This window comes from Physella acuta, unplaced genomic scaffold, assembly GCF_028476545.2.
Source record: "Physella acuta isolate Inbredline_101_S28 unplaced genomic scaffold, ASM2847654v3 ptg000237l, whole genome shotgun sequence".
Classification (NCBI taxonomy): Eukaryota; Metazoa; Mollusca; class Gastropoda; family Physidae; genus Physella; species Physella acuta.
Window position 1 is genome coordinate 148,665 of NW_026731756.1, and position 17,655 is coordinate 166,319.

The following is a 17,655-nucleotide window of genomic DNA, read 5'->3' on the forward strand; positions in this document are numbered from 1 at the left end:
ACCTTGAGATTCTTTCTGTAACATTGCTCGTATGTCTAATCGTTCCTAAATCGAAGCAGTTTTTTTTCATTGAAATTATATGAAATGCTATTAAATCGTTTCAATCTGCTCCTCAATTGAAACCCCGCTTGTTTTTGTTACATATTTTAGTAAGAAAAATTGTATTCATGTAAAATAAATTTTGTATAAAAACATAATAAATGAGAATGTAAAGAAATAAACTGGTTTTTATAAAGTGTATAATGTTCAGTAAAAACAGCCCAACTTCGCTTACTGAAGATTTCGATATATTATAATATATGTAGTTCAAAAATATGGGTCCCGCTGTGATTCGAACACAGGCTTTCGGATTCAGGATCCGACGTGCTACCCACTACACTACCGGACCGGTTGTCTACATGATACATGATACATTTATCAAGCTACGAAGTCGAAGTGTGCCTGACCAGCCGATGGTTATCGGTCAGTGATATTGTGTGCTGTTAGCTAATGTGTATGACCTCAGTTCTGATAAGTCCTCGTTAGCCTGATTAACACAACAAGCAGTAAACGGCAAGACCCAAATCCGGGATTGTAAACTTATTATAGTATATTTGATCTTTTTTCTCACCCACATACCCTACAATGCTTTATAAGGGTTGCAGGAATCCACCGATACACACAATATAATGGTTGTTTTTTTTTTAGAAAATCGCTGAACTTTCTCCATACTTTTCCAGAAATTGATTGCAGAAAATCTTTTTAGATGCGGAACCATTTTAGTAAAAATATTTCTAAGTATATTTGAAACAATCATAATGATATTTGTTTTGTGTTAAATAGGTGCTTAACTCAAATGTGGCAATCTATTTCTCCAGCAATTCAAAATAAAACATTGGCACATTTTTTTTTTATTTAAACATATTGCTCTGTATCCTCAGAATACGTTAAACATCGGAACAAGTAGAAGCATTTTCCCTCTCCAGTAATTGTTGTTGTATTGTTACACGTCTCTTTTCTATTGCAGTTTTACAAGGTAGTCTAGTTCCCTGGCTTCCCAAATGTGGGATATGGAGACGTCTGCTTTGTGTGGAATACCATCTGGTCCAGCTGCCTTGGTGTTTTAAATTTTTTACTTCCGTTACTATTTATAACTTTATGCGGACAGCTATGCTCCTATTTAGTAGATGATTTGATGGTGTTGCAGCCTCGAATTTGACGTAGTAACTTCTCATTTCCGGTGCCACCTATTCCTATCTGGTATTTGGACGTTCTCGAAGGTTTTCACACGTATACGTCATGGTCTCATCCACAGAGGTACCTCCTTGATGAGGTTATGTCGGTGTATTTGCTGTTTCGTAGCTTGAATTGTTTACAAATTTACAACTATGCTTCAGTTCGTCTTTGGCTGAGTCTCTCTCTTAGGAACGGTATTTTTACATGAATTTTAGCTTTAACGAGAAACATTATCAAAATAGTTTAAATAATACGTGGATGTAACCATAACTTTCATTAACTCTAGTCACAATACAATAACAAACAAGAAACCCAACCCATACGTTTGATTCTGTTACAAAATACTATAAACAATGTAACCAAAATTCCTGTATTTTAGCGGTTTTCCAGTTTGTTTAAAAATTCAAGCTCCATCTCAGTAGATTCTTACTCTACCCCAGAGTTCGAACACCGATGACGTCATTTTTTATTGATCTAACGCAAAACAAAGCGGGGTCCCGCTGTGATTCGAACACAGGCTTTCAGATTCAAGATCTGACGTGCTACCCACTACACTACAGGGCCAGTTGCTTGTATACCTAAAGATACCGTAATCAACTTATATTGAGAACGCATTGATTGAACAGCCGGATTAACGGCTATTCATTCGGTGGATTGTTAGGGGTCGCAAGGGATCATTAGGGATCAATAGGGATAATTAGGGATCAATAGGGATAATTAGGGCACTTGTACACGTAGCACAAACATCTGACATTTTAACCAATCCATTGCCTAATATAAATACAAAATCTTTGGTTTTAATTCACTTAAAACGTTTATAAAAACCAACCACTCCAGTTGCCCTAAAGCAAAATGAAACGACTAAAATATTTGCTGAAAAACAGCTGCAAAAAATGTTTTTAAATTAACAATAAATGATCACAAAATCTCACCAAAAAAATTAAACGAAACTCTAATCAAAATGTATTGACTGTAATGGCTAAGTCTGGAGTTAAAGAAGGCCTGACAGCCGTTCTCTGCCTTTTTATTTCAGGCATTTGCTAGAATGGGTTTTCACTTTACCGGCTGGATGAATCATTGAAGTAGTAAAATGTAGTGTTATTTCAATGTAAACAATTCAATTTTCAAGATTCATATTGAAGCCATATGAGTTATAGACCCAGCCATCACTGATCCACTTTGCTAACCTTTGCAAACTACACAAATCTGCTGACTTGGCAGAAAACTATGTAATCAGGGTCAGATAACTGTTGACCCTCAGCATGGCTGGCGATATGCCGTAAGTGAATGCCCACTGCATGTTATCATGATTACGTTGACTAATCTTGTCATCATTGTAGGTTGATTAATATTTTAATTACTATAAAGCGCATCGGCCCTGTAGTGTAGTGGGTAGCACGTCGGATCCTGAATTCGAAAGCCTGTGTTCGAATCACAGCGGGACCCATTTTTTTGTAAACTACAAAATCTCGTAGTTTTTTGCGGGAGATCGCTCATAAATGTCTTCTTGACACCAGCAAGTATGTATCGTTTGTAGACAACCCGTAAAATTAGTAGGTAGCACGTCCGATCTTGTATCACAAAGCGTGTGTTCGAATCACATCGGTACATACAATTCTCGTTGGTGGTGATCCATAGTTGACCTCAGGCTCGCAGATAGGCCTACATGGTCGTTTATTTTCAAACTTTTTTATAGCATTTATTTTACTTTTAAATCCTCATCATCATTTTTCCTGTTTGTGCCCAAGACACATGGGGCAGAAGAAGTAGAGTTGTTTAAGAGACCTCGACACAAAGGAGGATAACATGCTCCAAATCCGAACTCCAGAGAGAGAAGAATCCGAACTGGCGAACTTGGGGATAGCAGTTGCAAAATTTAGCACTCGACCTCGCCGTTCATCTTTTGCAAATATTGTAACGATATTGTTCAGATTATATAACAATGAGTGTTTAGTGTTCGTCGTTCATCTTTTTTTTTTTTTACATATCCTGAAATTTATTAATTTTATGAACAAGCTATAAAACGTGTTAACAAAAGAGCTCTTAATAATTGAACAACGCCCAGGCGCTAAATAAATCTGTAGCAGGCGCTACTTTGAGTCAAAACATGCAAGAATTTTCTTTTCCTGTTACTGATGTGTGTGACAGTCGTAAGTTTAAAGGAACCGAATTTTAAAATTGTACAAAAATAGATGCTAACTATTTCAACTGGTGGGTAAAGGCGAAATGATAGTGTTGACCTTTTCATTGAAGAGAATTTATCAGTTATGAGGTCAGACCCCCCCCCCCCCCCCCATACAAATACGCCATATGAATACTGTCCGATGATCCCTAGATAATCTAGTACACGTCATCATTGTAGATTCATTTATGTATCATTTACCGTGTAGACAAGCGGTCCGGTAGTGTAGTGGGTAGCACGTCGGATCCTGAATCCGAAAGCCTGTGTTCGAATCACAGCGGGACCCAACCTTTTGTGTTGGAGTTCGTCCATAAATGACGTCAAGCCCAAAGAAATTAGAAGATTTTGTGATTGTGTGCTACTTGAGCGACTGTAATTGTGAAATGTGATTTAGCTTACATTTTCTCTTCTTTAAAATAATTAAAAAAGAATTTATTGCACACGATAATAATGTCTCAAATCAGTCGACTAATTAGGTCAAGACAAAATACTTCATAATGCCGATTACAGAAAGTCTCGAGTTCGGATCCCAGGTCAGGCTCCGTAGGACGTGCTGAGTCTGCCCAGCTCTAAAGGGTACCTGACTTAAGTTAGGGAAAGTAAAGGCGGCTAGGCGTCGTGCTGACCACACTATCTCTTCATATTCTGAGGTCACAGAAATATGTGATGTCTGCTTCCTCTGTCCTATCGACCGCAAGTTTCCAAGAGTAATATGACAAAAAAATGACCCGATTTGAGATAATTCGTTTTAGTCACACAAAACAACTAGATTAAGCTTTTTTTTATACACTTTAAAGATTATCCACTTAACTTCTTTGTATGAAAAAATAAAGCATTTAAATTGCTTTCATCTTTTTAAAACAAAATCACAGATTCAGGGTAAAATACTATTTATTGAAAACTCGACATTGGAATATGACGTCCCCCCCCCCCCCCCCATCCTGTTACAGATTGAACACCAAACAGGGACAGGCAATTATTTTAAATTGATCTTGTAAATTAACGCCCTTTTATTATTGTCCTACGCGGTAAAGTTTCCGGTGAGCGCCCCACCCCGGGGCCCCCCGCGTTATTCATTTCCATAATCGCCGCCATCCGTGCCCACATCTTCAGCCCAATGGCCCAGCAACGAGAAGCTTCCAGCGGAGTTTGTTAGCCTCATAAGCAGATTACGCTTGAATAGTGGCACAAGTTTTCACGTTCCGGACATCGACTTAATCAGATTGGAACCGCGCGCCCCCACCCCCCGTCCCACCCCCACCCGCGCGGCTAAAGTGGTCGCGTCAATTCATCACGTCCAAATCAAAACGACCACACCATCGCCGCTAACCTTATTGGTACCGCTTATAACCCAATATGGCGTCCTTACCACTTCCTCTTCCGGGTGTATTTTCTATGTTCAATCTAGTTAGTGCGTGCGCATTTTTCAAAACCCACCAGCCAATCAGCAACCAGAGAAGTGACTAGTGGCTCCGATGAACACTCTACCTTGATTGGTCTTTGAGCTGAGAGGGACATTCTAACGGCGCGAATCCCGCAATTTTATTATTATTCATAGCAATATTTTAGTTGGCTGATAATTAAATCTGCTAAATCAAGTTACGGTTAGAATGTTAATTAATAATTCACCATCACCAAAATCGCCCTTTAGGTTGGTGGCTATTCAATAAACCAAATAATCGCGAAGCAAGTGTGTAAAGAGAAAAAGTTTGAGGTTGTATTTCAAGCCACATTTTGGTTACAGTAATGAAATAAATGCATCAATAATTAAATATCATAGATGGTTTTAAAAACGTGGGGTCGCGTTGCCATAGAGGGTAAAAGCTAAAATTGAAATCTATGAAATAAATGACGAAACAAATGTGTAAAGCCCCATGTTAAAATACATGTGAGTTAATTGAGTTTAAAAAAATGTGTTAATTGTGTTTACAAATTCGAGTTAATTGTATTTAAAAATGTGATTTAATTGTTTTTACAAATGTATTTACAACTGTGGGTTAATTGTGTTTACAAATGTGTTTACAACTGTGGGTTGAATGTGTTTATAAATTGGGTTGATTGTGTTTACAACTGTGGGTTAATTGTGTTTACAAATGTGGGTTAATTGTGTTTACAACTGTTGATTAATTGTGTTTACAAATGTGGGTTAATTGTGTTTACAAGTTTGGGTTAATTGTATTTACAAATTGGGTTAATTGTGTTTACAAATGTGGGTTAATTGGGTTTACAAATTGGGTTAATTGTGTTTACAAATGTGGGTTAATTGTGTTAACAAATTGTGTTAATTGTGTTTACAAATGTGGGTTGATTGTGTTTACAACTGTGGGTTGATTGTGATTACACTATAGCAGGGACGGATCAAGTCCGCTAGGGTCCTGGTGGGTATTTAAACCAAATTCCAAGCTATTTCTCTAGGTAAACGCAGTTGACTTGTTTTAACTATAAAACAACCAGTTGATGGCCCTAAAACACCGTGGCCCTGGATGCAGCCCAGTCAACCCACCCCCTGCACCACTTTACTACAACACTGTCTCTTAGCCTGATGGACTTGAACCAAACACTAAACGTGTAAAGTGATACAGGCGGGGAACGTGTTGGCCATGATCAAATATAAAAGTTGTAACAGTGTACACAAAGTTGAGGAAAGACGAAAAAAGGCCTCTGTGGACAACTGTGAATTGTTAATGGGCCGTGAAAGATTTCGATTAACAAACAAAACAAAATATTAAACGTCTAATTAAAAATTGCCAAGAACATTTGAAACTCCTAAAACTCATAAAGAAACTGCAAAAAAAGTTATTTAAAGTTGCTGTCACTAACATAACCCTAACGCTGGCTCTTGTACAGCTTTAGAAAAAAACAACACATTAACCCTAACTGGTCCACCTCTAGAAAAAACAGACAAATTAACCATAACTGGTCCACCTCTAGAAAAAAACAACACATTAACCCTAACTGGTCCACCTCTAGAAAAAACAGACACATTAACCCTAACTGGCCATAACTATGGTCTAACATTGAGCCCATATCCTAAAAGATCCTTTAATAGATGAACAACGTCAGAAACATAAAGAAATATTATACTGCCTCTCTGAGATTAAGACGAACGATTCTTTAAACAAATGTATACAAATACATTGACGGCTGGATTCCAACAAATAACAGTAAGTTTTAGAGTAAAAATTTTACACAAATAAATAAAAATGATCATTATAATAAATTCAGGGTAGCAACAGAGGCGTAGCTAAGGGGTTCGGGTGGGTGCGACTACCCCGGACGCCGACCCAAAGGGGTCTGAAAAAAAAAATTAACACATTAAAATAAAAGTCTTTTTGCTAAAAGATAGAATAATCAAAGTTTAACAATAATTTAATTTTCCAAAACGACAGCTGTCCATAAAAACTATTTGACCGAAGTTTTTGTCGGGCTGTTTGTTCACGTGACCAGCTAGTCACCGCGGTCAGGTTTAATGACAGCATTTCCAAAAATAGAACACCGCTCTCCCCATCATCACGTGACATGATGACAGCCAATCAGCTCGCTCATCTGATGGGACAGCAACAATAGGCAAAACATTCCAGGGCCCAGCTCGCCCGCGTTTGAAACAATATTCTTCACAGTTCTCGCTTCGAGTCGATTTCAGACAAACATTTGCTGGGTCAATACTTCTCAGAGCCATTTTCTGTTTCAAAGCCTCGTCACTTTGAAATTTTGGATTTTTTTTTTTTTTTTTTTTTTTTTTTTTTTTTTTTTTTTTTTTTGTGCCTGGTGTTGTAAGAAGAAAGGGAACTAATGCGAATTACCTGAACTTGTCGCCACAGAGTGCTGTCCTATTCTCCATTGTTCCCCTTGTTTGTCGTTTTGTTTGGTATGGCAGTGCTTAGGATGACGTTGGACCAAGCGAGAAATCAGCGATGAATAACTTTGTTTCGTTTCTAGTCTTGGGCAAATAATTTCAAGTTTTAGACGCGTCTTTTCATTCTTTGTTGTTGTTTTCTGAAATGAAAAACGCATCAATTGTTGAAAGATTTTGGCCGTCCAACATGTCTTCGTGGACGGCCAAATTTTTTTATCTCAAATAGTAACCGGTTTAAAGAAATTTTAACCCAACCGCCCTTCCCTAGCTAAGCCTCTGTTTCTAACCCAGCTAAATTGTATTTAAGTAAAGTATCCCATAATTGTAAGTTTAATGAAAAAAAAAATGTTATTTGTTATATGTTAAAAAGGATGATAAAATTATGTAAGGGGTCATCCATAAATGACGTCACACTCGTAGAGGGGAGGGGGGTCCGTAATTTTGTGACGATGTGTGATGATGGGGACGGAGGGGGGGGGGGGTGCCAGATGTTGCGACGTCACACTTTTGCTTTATAAAAAAGCAATGTTAGAAAACGAATTTTAGACGTCATTTCGCGTGTTAGATAACTGTTTTAATAAATTGTAATAGTTTAGACAAGATTTTAGAAAAATATCGATGTTTAAAAAAAATTCAACTGCAATTTTGAGGGGTGTTGTAGGTTGAAGTGTGATGTCATTTTAGGGGGGGGGGGGGTTCTGGCTTTTTGTGACGACGTGTGACGGAGCGGAGGGGGGAGGTAAAAATCGTCAAAAAAGCGTGTCGTCATTTATGGATGACCCCTTAAGTCCTTTATTATACGTGATAATAGGCCTATCTATATCGCAATGATAAGATGAGGGAATGGATAACCCCCCCCCCTGTATGTGATATCACCTCATCGTTTCCCGTTCGTGCCTAAGACAAATGGAGTGGATTATGTAGAGATGATCTGCTTCAGAAGCCCGGAATAGTGTGGTCAGAACTACGCCCAGCCGCCTTTGTGTCCCTAACGTGAGTTAGGTACCCATCAGAGCTGAGTGAACTCAGTGACATTATACTGACTTGAACACGGATTCGAACTCTAAAATTTGGTGAATAGCAGTCTAGCGCTCTACTGCTAGGCCACTCCGTTTCATTACAGTAGTCAATACTCAATATACATCATAAGTCATAGACCATACAAAAAAAAAACACGAAATATTTTGAAATCTGAACAAAAATATATTAACATATAGACTAGATTAATCATTTATATATTAATGGGTTCTTAGAAAGCAAGCTAATATTTTTTAAAGAAGCACAAAAATATATTAACATATAGATTAATAATTAATAAATTAATGGGTTCTTAGAAGCAAGCTAATATTTTAAAGAAGCTAGAAAAAAAACATTTTTTTTTAAATGTGGGAGTTTTAAGTAATCACAGGAAATGTTTAAAAATAAACAGCAGGAAATATTAATGGGCGTAGGAAATGGTAACTTTTCGTGGATTACAGATCAAATCCATGTTTTCAACCTAGCCGCAACATCCGGATGAACACGACCGCGTCAACTTTGATGTTCCCTTCATTAAAATTGTCCCATGTTTAGTCTCAGATTAAACTCCAAAGAGCAGCCGTTTACCTCAGAATTAAAAACTCGAACCGGAAACAAGAGGCGAACCAAAATGTTTATCATAACATAAAGATTATATTTTAGGCCGTCCACTTAGGCCCGGGTGCTCCCCGGGGAAGGGGCAGCTTTAGAGGTTGGCTCACAACAATTGGGAATGGCCACACGAAGAAATAACTGACTTAACAGTGTCTCCCCCTGGCGAGGCTTGAACAAAGAAACGGCCACACTGGCAACATTCTCCATCCAGGCGTCCGGCGTGCGCGTCTGTTTGCGCATGCCCAAATGTTCCTTCTCTACCAACAACAGCGGCCATTGTGGTGAACAAATTCCGGTAACAATTAACCCTTTTGTCTCGGCGATATTTTGGCTTTCGCGCGGGCTATCAGAAATCACGTTTTGAGATTGGCTTTGGGCCTGTTTGTGCTTTGGTTAACATGTTTCTTTTTTGCTTCATCACAATCATTACAATCATTACAATCAATTCTTGTTTTCTTGGTGTCCTCTCTTGTCTTCTCTTTCTTCTTGCTGTTTTTTGTTGCTGTTGTTTTTAGATACAGAGACAGCTACTTCATTTAATGACAAGCAGTTTTCGATTTGATTTTCAAGTAAAAGCTTAGGTTTATGTGTGTCATCTTATCAATACAGACTTTGATTTAGGAAACTTTAAGTTGTAATTTTTTAAATGATAACAAACAAATTGAAATTGGTGGTATAACCGAACCCCCAAAAGTTAAATTACCCGATTGGAAACCTCAAACTTATCTTCATACTTGAGGTTTAGGGGTTATCCATTTATGATGTCCACATGAAGAATGATTTGGGAGGTTGGGGGGGGGGGGTCCGATTAAATTGAACTTTGAGATGTGTAGAATTGGGGGGGGGGGGGGGGTTCAAGTCCGTGTAAACGTCAATATTTAATATCAAAATCTCATTATCAAGACACGCGCAACGTTTAAATGTATACGTTTAAAAGCTATAAATCAAATCACATCAAGCAATTAATTAAATAGATGTGTCTATAAAAGTTTGTACTCATGCAGCTATGAATGAAAGCAGAATGTGGGTCATGCAAACGTGATGAAATAAATTCAAGCGCGCGTAATATATTTATACTTTTATAAACACTTAATTTATTTTAGTTTACACATAAGATTCTGGCTTTAATATTTTAAAACAAACAGAAAACGAAAAAGAATAAATTAGTTTGTAAAAGTTAGCACTGTATGTAATTTGTATCATTGAAATTAGTATGTTTATTTATATCATTAAAATGTGTATGTAAATGTTAGCAATGAAATATGAGTGTAAATTTGTATGTAAATGTGTATTATTGCAAGTTACGCATACACACCTCGAGCTACTTAATTAGTGGGCCTATATGTGAAATACATGTTTAAGGAACTATTACATTTTTACATTTTCGTTGACGTCCGCTTGAGAGGATGGGGTCGTTCAAAGTTGACTTGTGGACACAAGGGGTTTAAATTATTTTTTTTCATTTGTGGATCTCATTAATTGAGGAACCTTTAGAAAACCTCGGTAATCATTCTATTATACTTTTAAAAAAATGTTTTCGTTACAATACTGATAAAAATATAGAATATTGATAGAAAATTGGATAAAACATGCTAAAGTTTGAACAGAAAGGTAGAAAGTGTCTGTGACTACAAAAAAATTACAACACAGATCACAGATGCGAACGATCTTATCCTTCTTACGTTTTAACCAACGCAGGCAACAGAAGACTACAAAACTCGCTCTGTTTTTTTTTTTATCTCCCTTTACGCGCGCGCAAACAATCCGATGATTGTTGACCAATCGTGATTAAAACCAGAAGAGGCCAAGTACAGAGCACTCCATCCCGACCTGGGGCTAACTGGCACAAGATGAACGTGCAGCCCCTATTCGTTTGCCTTAATCTCCTCAATTAAAGGAGCAAAATGGCATCGTGTGTCAACATCTCTCCACGCGCATGCGCCGGCGATCAGGGGGCGACTACCGGTAATTGAATTATGGGACATTAAAAAGAAAATACCACGTGATGGTGGCGCTTACGGAAGTTGCTCCGTGTTGAATTCTGTTGATCTTCGGCGACTTACAAAGTGGCTGGATAATGGGAAGACGGGGGGATGGGTTTCTCGAGAGAGACCCAGGGGATGGGATACCGCCCTACAACACAATGATGGCTGATGTGGGCTCTATTGGGAGATCCATCTACATCAACAACGAGCATAGTCGGTGTAGACTAAATGGGATTAACTTTATACATACAATTATGACTATAAGATCGTGGGGACGCCAGAGTTTTGATATGTACAATACAGTTTAGAGCTTACACTGAGTACTGCTGGGTTAAGACTTGGGAGCTGGCTTTGAAAATAAAAATTTAAACAAATCTTTGGAACTGTTCTTTATCTGTTATATGGTCTTTCTATCTCTTTCACTCTGTTTCAACCTCTCTGAGTCACTCTATCTTTCTCTCTCGTTCCCGTTCTCTCTTTATCTTTCTCAATGTGTGTATATATATATATATATATATATATATATATATATATATATATATATATATATATATATATATATATATATATATATATATATATATATATATATATATATATATATATATATGTGTGTGTGTGTGTGTGTGTGTGTGTGTGTGTGCGTTTTTTTGTCTGTGAATGTATATATGTTGGTGTATGCAGTGGCGTAGCGAGGGGGGGGGGGGCGGGGTACTGATCGCACCGGGTGACACCATTTAGGGGGGGGGGGGCGTGACATTAAGGCAAAAATAGCAAAATATATAGAGAAAAATGATAATTACCATTAATTAAGTGATTAATTCGAGTGTCAAATAGTCTTTCAAGAGGGGCAAATCGAAAGTTTAAGGTGGGGGGGGGTGCAAATCGAAAATTGAAAGCCTGTCCCCTGGAAGGGTCGCTACGCTCTGGGTGGTGACACCATTAAGTGCCGCACCGGGTGACACCCGACCTCGCTACGCCACTGGACGTTAATGGACAGTAAGTATATTTTACTCCAGTGAGGGAATATTGCCCCCCCCCCCGCGCCATTCTCCTGGAGAACAATATCTGAAGAGTCCAACCGGTCTGATGCTCAGGTTAGTAAAATGACCGTCGGTCATGGTGCCGACCCTGCTCCATGAAAGGTGTGCTGCGGTGTTTTGTAAAATTCAAATATAATTAAATATCTATTTTTAGTATAACGCGCACACCAAAAATGTTTTGCACACAGGATTTTGATTGTAAGAGTGGTACAGCAGACCTAACTACCCATTTATTTTCTCTGATCCGAGAAGCAGATGAAAACTACTTCATCTGCCCAATGAACAACTGTTCCAATGGCTACTTAACTGTTATTCCGATAGCAATTTACAATTTACACGACGTATGACGCAGTTTTGTTTGTTGAATTTTCCTGGTGCGATATTCGCATGCGTGTGACGCTTTAAAACAAGGAGAAGCTAACTCTGAACTCCCAAGCTGCTGGAGACAAAAATAGAACGATCCCATCGGCCTCTGCTTCTCAGATTGTGGTGCCAGCTGCTTCAGGAGGCTCCTGCTGTCGTCTGCTAGACAGTGGGCCGTCTGCGATATCGGAGCCTGTCATTTTAGACAGGATTTTCCCGATCAGCGTTGGCAAGCCAAATATCCAGACATTTCAAAATGTTTGATTTTTTTTGTCTGTTATTTGTGGTGGAGGTGTTAGCGATTTGTGATGGAAATTTTAGCAATTTGTGGTGGAAATGTTAGCAATTTTTGGTGGAAATGTTAGCGATCTGTGGTGGAGGGTGGAAATGTTAGCCATTTGTGGTGGAAATTTTAGCAATTTGTGGTGGAAATTTTAGCAATTTGTGGTGGACATGTTAGCAATTAGTGGTGAGAATGTTAGCACTTTGTGGTAGAAAAGTAGCAATTGTTGGCAATTTTGCTTGCAGTGGAATACAAAATTTAATTTTGTACGTGCAGCAAAATTAAAAAATTATTACAAGTTAAGTATGTGGTCGGGTGGTAGAGCGCATCATTGCTAGCCTGAAAGTCTGGAATCCGGATCTTGGGTTCGAGTCCGCAATACGTCTCTGGGCCCAACAGCTCTAATGGTTAACTGATTGACGTAAGTAAAAGTAAAAGCTTGGCGAAAAACTGACCACGTCATTCCTCATGTCAAGGCCAGTCCAAGAGATTAAAGCTTCATCTGCTCCATAGACTGGCAAATCCAAAAAGGTAACTGACTTATAGGTGTGAGCGATTGTTTACATGTTTTGCACGGTATCGACGCTTCGAAAAGGGACGTTAGGGAACAATCATATACAGTGGGCGTTAACAGCCAATTCAATACACTGTTGTTACCGCACAAGAGCTTCTTTGAGTCAATAGAATTGTAACCAGTTTAAAGTTTAAAGCGATAATCTTCGTTCGTCTTTAAAATGCAAATATGTTTCTGGATTTTCTTTGTACAGTTTTTTATATGATTTTCTTTTCGTTTTTCTGAATATTGAATTTATTTTCTTTATTGTTTTATAGTTTGATTTTGTATTTACGTTTTTTTTTTAGTTTTGTTTTTATGATGCTTTGGCTTTATTTATTTTTAAAAAATATTTCTCTTTGTTTTAATTAAAAATAAAATGTTTGGACTATCCATTAATTAGTCTAGGCATCGGTGTGTCATACTAGTCTTCATTAATGCCACAGTAATGGAATCGTCTATAAACAGGGTGTTGGGTTTCTACTAGATAACTTAATACAGCTATAACTTGTTAATGTTAGAGCTAACGTTATCACTAACCAAAACCCTAATCCGGGTTGTATCATATCACTAATTCTACTGTTATTTACCATACCACTAAACCTAAGATTACACTACATTTATCAACTTTGCACACCTATCTCCTGTAAGGTCTAGTGTCGGACATCGGTAATATATTCCATGTCGGTATTTACATTTTATGTCATGCTAAACCCTGCTAAATCCTGCTAAACCCTGCTAAACCCTGCTAAACCCTGCCAGGCACCGTGATTCCTGTCCAAACGTTTTTCTTTTGTTGTTCGGCCAGATCAAGTCGTGTGCCCAGAAGTAGGTCATGCCATCCATCGACCTAAGGGTCAGCAAGGTCAAGAGTGACGTCATTTGACCCGCAGTGTGAGTTAACATTCTCCGTTGCAATCATGAAGAAGCAGTCTTGAGTAGCAGTGATGACGTTGTAGTGCTAAGGTAGCAGTGATGTGGTAGTAGTGATTGGTGCAGCAGTGATGAGGTAGTAGTGATGTGGTAGTAGTGATGAGGTAGTAGTGATGAGGTGTTAGTTGTTGTGAATGGACTTAAGTGTATGGAGTGAGTTTGAGAGTATGTGTGTTAATAAAGTCGTCGATGGTTTGAGAGTATGTGTGTAGTTGAATGGAGTTAGTAAAGTTGTAGATGGTTTGAGAGTATGTGTGTAGTTGAATGGAGTTAGTAAAGTTGTAGATGGTTTGAGAGTATGTGTGTAGTGGTGCTAATAGAAGATTATGAATGCGTAAAAAAAGGAAATAAAGATGTGACGTAAGGGAGAATGTTGTTTGGTTGTTAGGAAGATAGTTGGAAGTCAGTCTTGGTCTTGTCGTCGTCTTGTGAGGATGTCTAGAAGTCGTCGTCCCGTCTATCGTCTATGTAGCTGTTGATATTATATGTAATAAAAGATGGAAACATCGTAGCGTCATTCTGTGTTCTTCATTGGATCGTCGTCATCTATTGTTCGTAAAGTTCAGCATCGACCCGTACCGAAACGCACTTCGCAACAGTAGTGATAAGGTAGTAGTGATGAGGTTGTAGTGATGAGGTTGTAGTGATGAGGTAGTAGTGATGAGGTAGTAGTGATGTGGTAGTAGTGATGAGGTAGTAGTGATGAGGTAGTAGTGATGATGTAGTAGTGATGAGGTAGTAGTGATGAGGTTGTAGTGATGAGGTAGTAGTGATGAGGTGGTAGTGATGTGGTAGTAGTAATGTGGTAGTGGTGATATGGTAGTAGTGTTGAAGTAGCAGTGATGTGGTAGTAGTAATGTGGTAGTGGTGATGTGGTAGTAGTGTTGAAGTAGCAGTGATGTGGTAGTAGTAATGTGGTAGTAGTGATGTGGTAGTAGTGTTGAGGTAGCAGTGATGGTGTAGTAGTGCTGAGGTAGTAGTGATGAGGTGGTAGTGATGGGGTAGCAGTGATGAGGTAGTAGTGATGAGGTAGTAGTGATGAGGTAGTAGTGATGGGCTAGTAGTGATGAGGTGGTAATAATGAGGTGGAAGTGATGTGGTAGTAGTGATGAGGTAGTAGTGATGAGATAGCAGTGATGTGGTAGTAGTGATGAGGTAGCAGTGATGAGGTAGTAGTGATGAGGTAGTAGTGATGTGGTAGTAGTTATGAGGTAGCAGTGATGTGGTAGCAGTGATGAGGTAGCAGTGATGAGGTAGTAGTGATGAGGTAGCAGTACTGAGGTAAAAAATGTCTGAAAGAAACTCCGAGTCCACCCTGCTCTGGTTGTTCCCTGCCTAACATTGGTAAAGTAAAGGCGGATTAATTTAGTACTGACCACACTATCCCTTCATATCCCGTGGCTAAAAATATAACAGATGAACTCTAATTCATCGCCATATGAACTGTAAGGGCCAAAAAAGGTTAACTTTTAAGCAGCAGTGCAATGGTATAAACTCTATCCCCACATCAAATAGACAATGCAATATCCCCCCCCCCCCCCCAATGGACGACAAGCAATAGAGAATAATGATACGACGAACGCTGATTCAAAGTTTGTATTTTAAAAATATGATAACACTGAGTAGAAAGGAACATTATACTTAACTCTATTCTATAACGGAATTAAAACCTACATACTTCAGACTAAATATGTTTTACAAATGTTATCCTGCATATACAACCTACGCATATAAATCCAAAATGTTTAGATTACGTTTAATTAATCTTATGTTGATTTGCACTTTCTGAAAACATAAAAGTGGTCACAAATTCCATGCAAATACACACCTGTGACCCGTTTTCATCTGACTTTATTTCATGCTTTTTTTCTTTTCCTTTGACTTTTTTTCTGTGACATTTTTTTGTAACTATTTTTCCTACGAACCCTTGGTGTTCGGGGTATTCGGTTAACTTCCGATTCTTAGACAGTTTTTGTTGAAATAGATGTCAGTGTCATTATTGACAGGTGACTGGGTTGTCATAGTTTACTACTGACCCTAGCCAGACCTGACCATCCTGAAGTTTTATCCTTCGGTCACGAGTCCAGAGTTTCTTCCAGGCATCTTTTCTGGCTGGCTCTGCCCCCCCCCCTCCCCCCACCGAACGAAATGGAAATTATATGGAAAATATACACTTTTATAGGGTCCGCCCCCCCCCCCCCCCCCCCCAGGAAATTTTAGTCGTCCCCCCACCCCGAAAATTTCAAGTGACCCCCCCCCCCCACGGAGACAAATGTCTGGAAGAAACACAACACTGCACGTGTCTCAAAACAAAAGTCTAAATCCGTCTCCAACTTTGCAACGATATGCGACACAAAACGATTGTTCAGCGACGGATTATTTTTTTCAAAGGACCTTTCTAAGAATGTGTAAATGGGCGGGGGTCAAACAGAAATAAGTGGCCCGTGTAATTATCAAAATGTAGGAGGCGGAAATCGGCGAGAAACGCCGAGAGTTATGCCGCCACACTGTGGAGGTTGTACATTGTCATTGGACAGGCGGCTCCAGCCCTGCGTCAGTCTGTCTGCTTCATGGACGTCAACCATGTCCAGTACAACCTGCCTCAACCCGCAGGCTGACACAACCCTACAACCTGCCTCAACCCGCAGGCTGACACAACCCTCCAACCTGCCTCAATCCGCAGGCCGACACAACCCTCCAACCTGCCTCAACCCGCAGGCTGACACAACCCCCCAACCTGCCTCAACCCGCAGGCTGACACAACCCTCCAAACTTGAACCTACATCAACCCGCGTACTAACACAACCCTGCAACTAGTGTTTCTTTCATACTTTTTTCTCCGGGGGTACAGGAGAAAGGGGCAATTGAAATTTTCGAGGGGCGGACTTAATTTTCTAGACAAACGGACACTATTAAAAGTATATATATATTCTATTTCTCTATTGCGTTCAGGGGAAAGGTACGACTACTGTAGACATTCTTCGCGGAGGGACCTCAGACCGAGGAGATGCCTGAAAGAAACTCTGCCTCCAACCTGCCTCAACCCGCGTGCTGACAACCCCAACACAACCCCCCAGACCTTAAACATGCCTCAAACGTTTCGAAAATTCCTTCACGATGCCACCATTTTTCTCGCAAGAAAATTCTGATCCTGCTAGCATTCCTGGCCAAATTCTATTTTTACATGGCCAAATTCTATTTTTACATGGCCAAATTTTTCTTCTCCTGTATGGAATATAAACGCAAGAAATTTGTTCTTGTCTCTAAGCGCCCTGCCCTAGGGTGCCATCCCTCAATTAGATTACAACCGTTTCTTCCTCATCTAGTCGCTGGGCTCCGTTCCGTGTCGCCTGACGCCATTATTGATCCGGCCAATATTTGCTATCGGCGCGCAGCCAATCAGCGATGGACCCCGTGTCGTCTGCTGCTAGCCCCGGACGAGCAGCCGCACGGGGCGTGTCAGGGGAGTGAACGGCAGGCCAACATTTGTCAGGATGGGTGATTGGCACCCCGGTGAGGCGGCCCCGGGGCTGGGCGGGGGAGGGAGATTTTGCTTTTTAACCCTGACGGTAGGGTGATGGTAGATTAGTCTAGTAATAGCCGGCGTTGG

The 17,655-nt window shown here is 39.5% G+C and overlaps 3 non-coding genes across 3 annotated transcripts; 1 reads left to right on the top strand and 2 right to left on the bottom strand.

Moving 5' to 3' along the window:
• Positions 1–316: 316 nt before the first annotated feature.
• On the bottom strand, positions 317–388 carry Trnaq-cug (transfer RNA glutamine (anticodon CUG)). The gene has a single exon. It is a non-coding gene; the product is annotated as a tRNA-Gln (tRNA).
• Positions 389–1,707: 1,319 nt separating this feature from the next.
• Positions 1,708–1,779, bottom strand: Trnaq-uug (transfer RNA glutamine (anticodon UUG)). Its single transcript has one exon. It is a non-coding gene; the product is annotated as a tRNA-Gln (tRNA).
• Positions 1,780–3,611: 1,832 nt separating this feature from the next.
• On the top strand, positions 3,612–3,683 carry Trnaq-cug (transfer RNA glutamine (anticodon CUG)). Its single transcript has one exon. It is a non-coding gene; the product is annotated as a tRNA-Gln (tRNA).
• Positions 3,684–17,655: the final 13,972 nt, after the last annotated feature.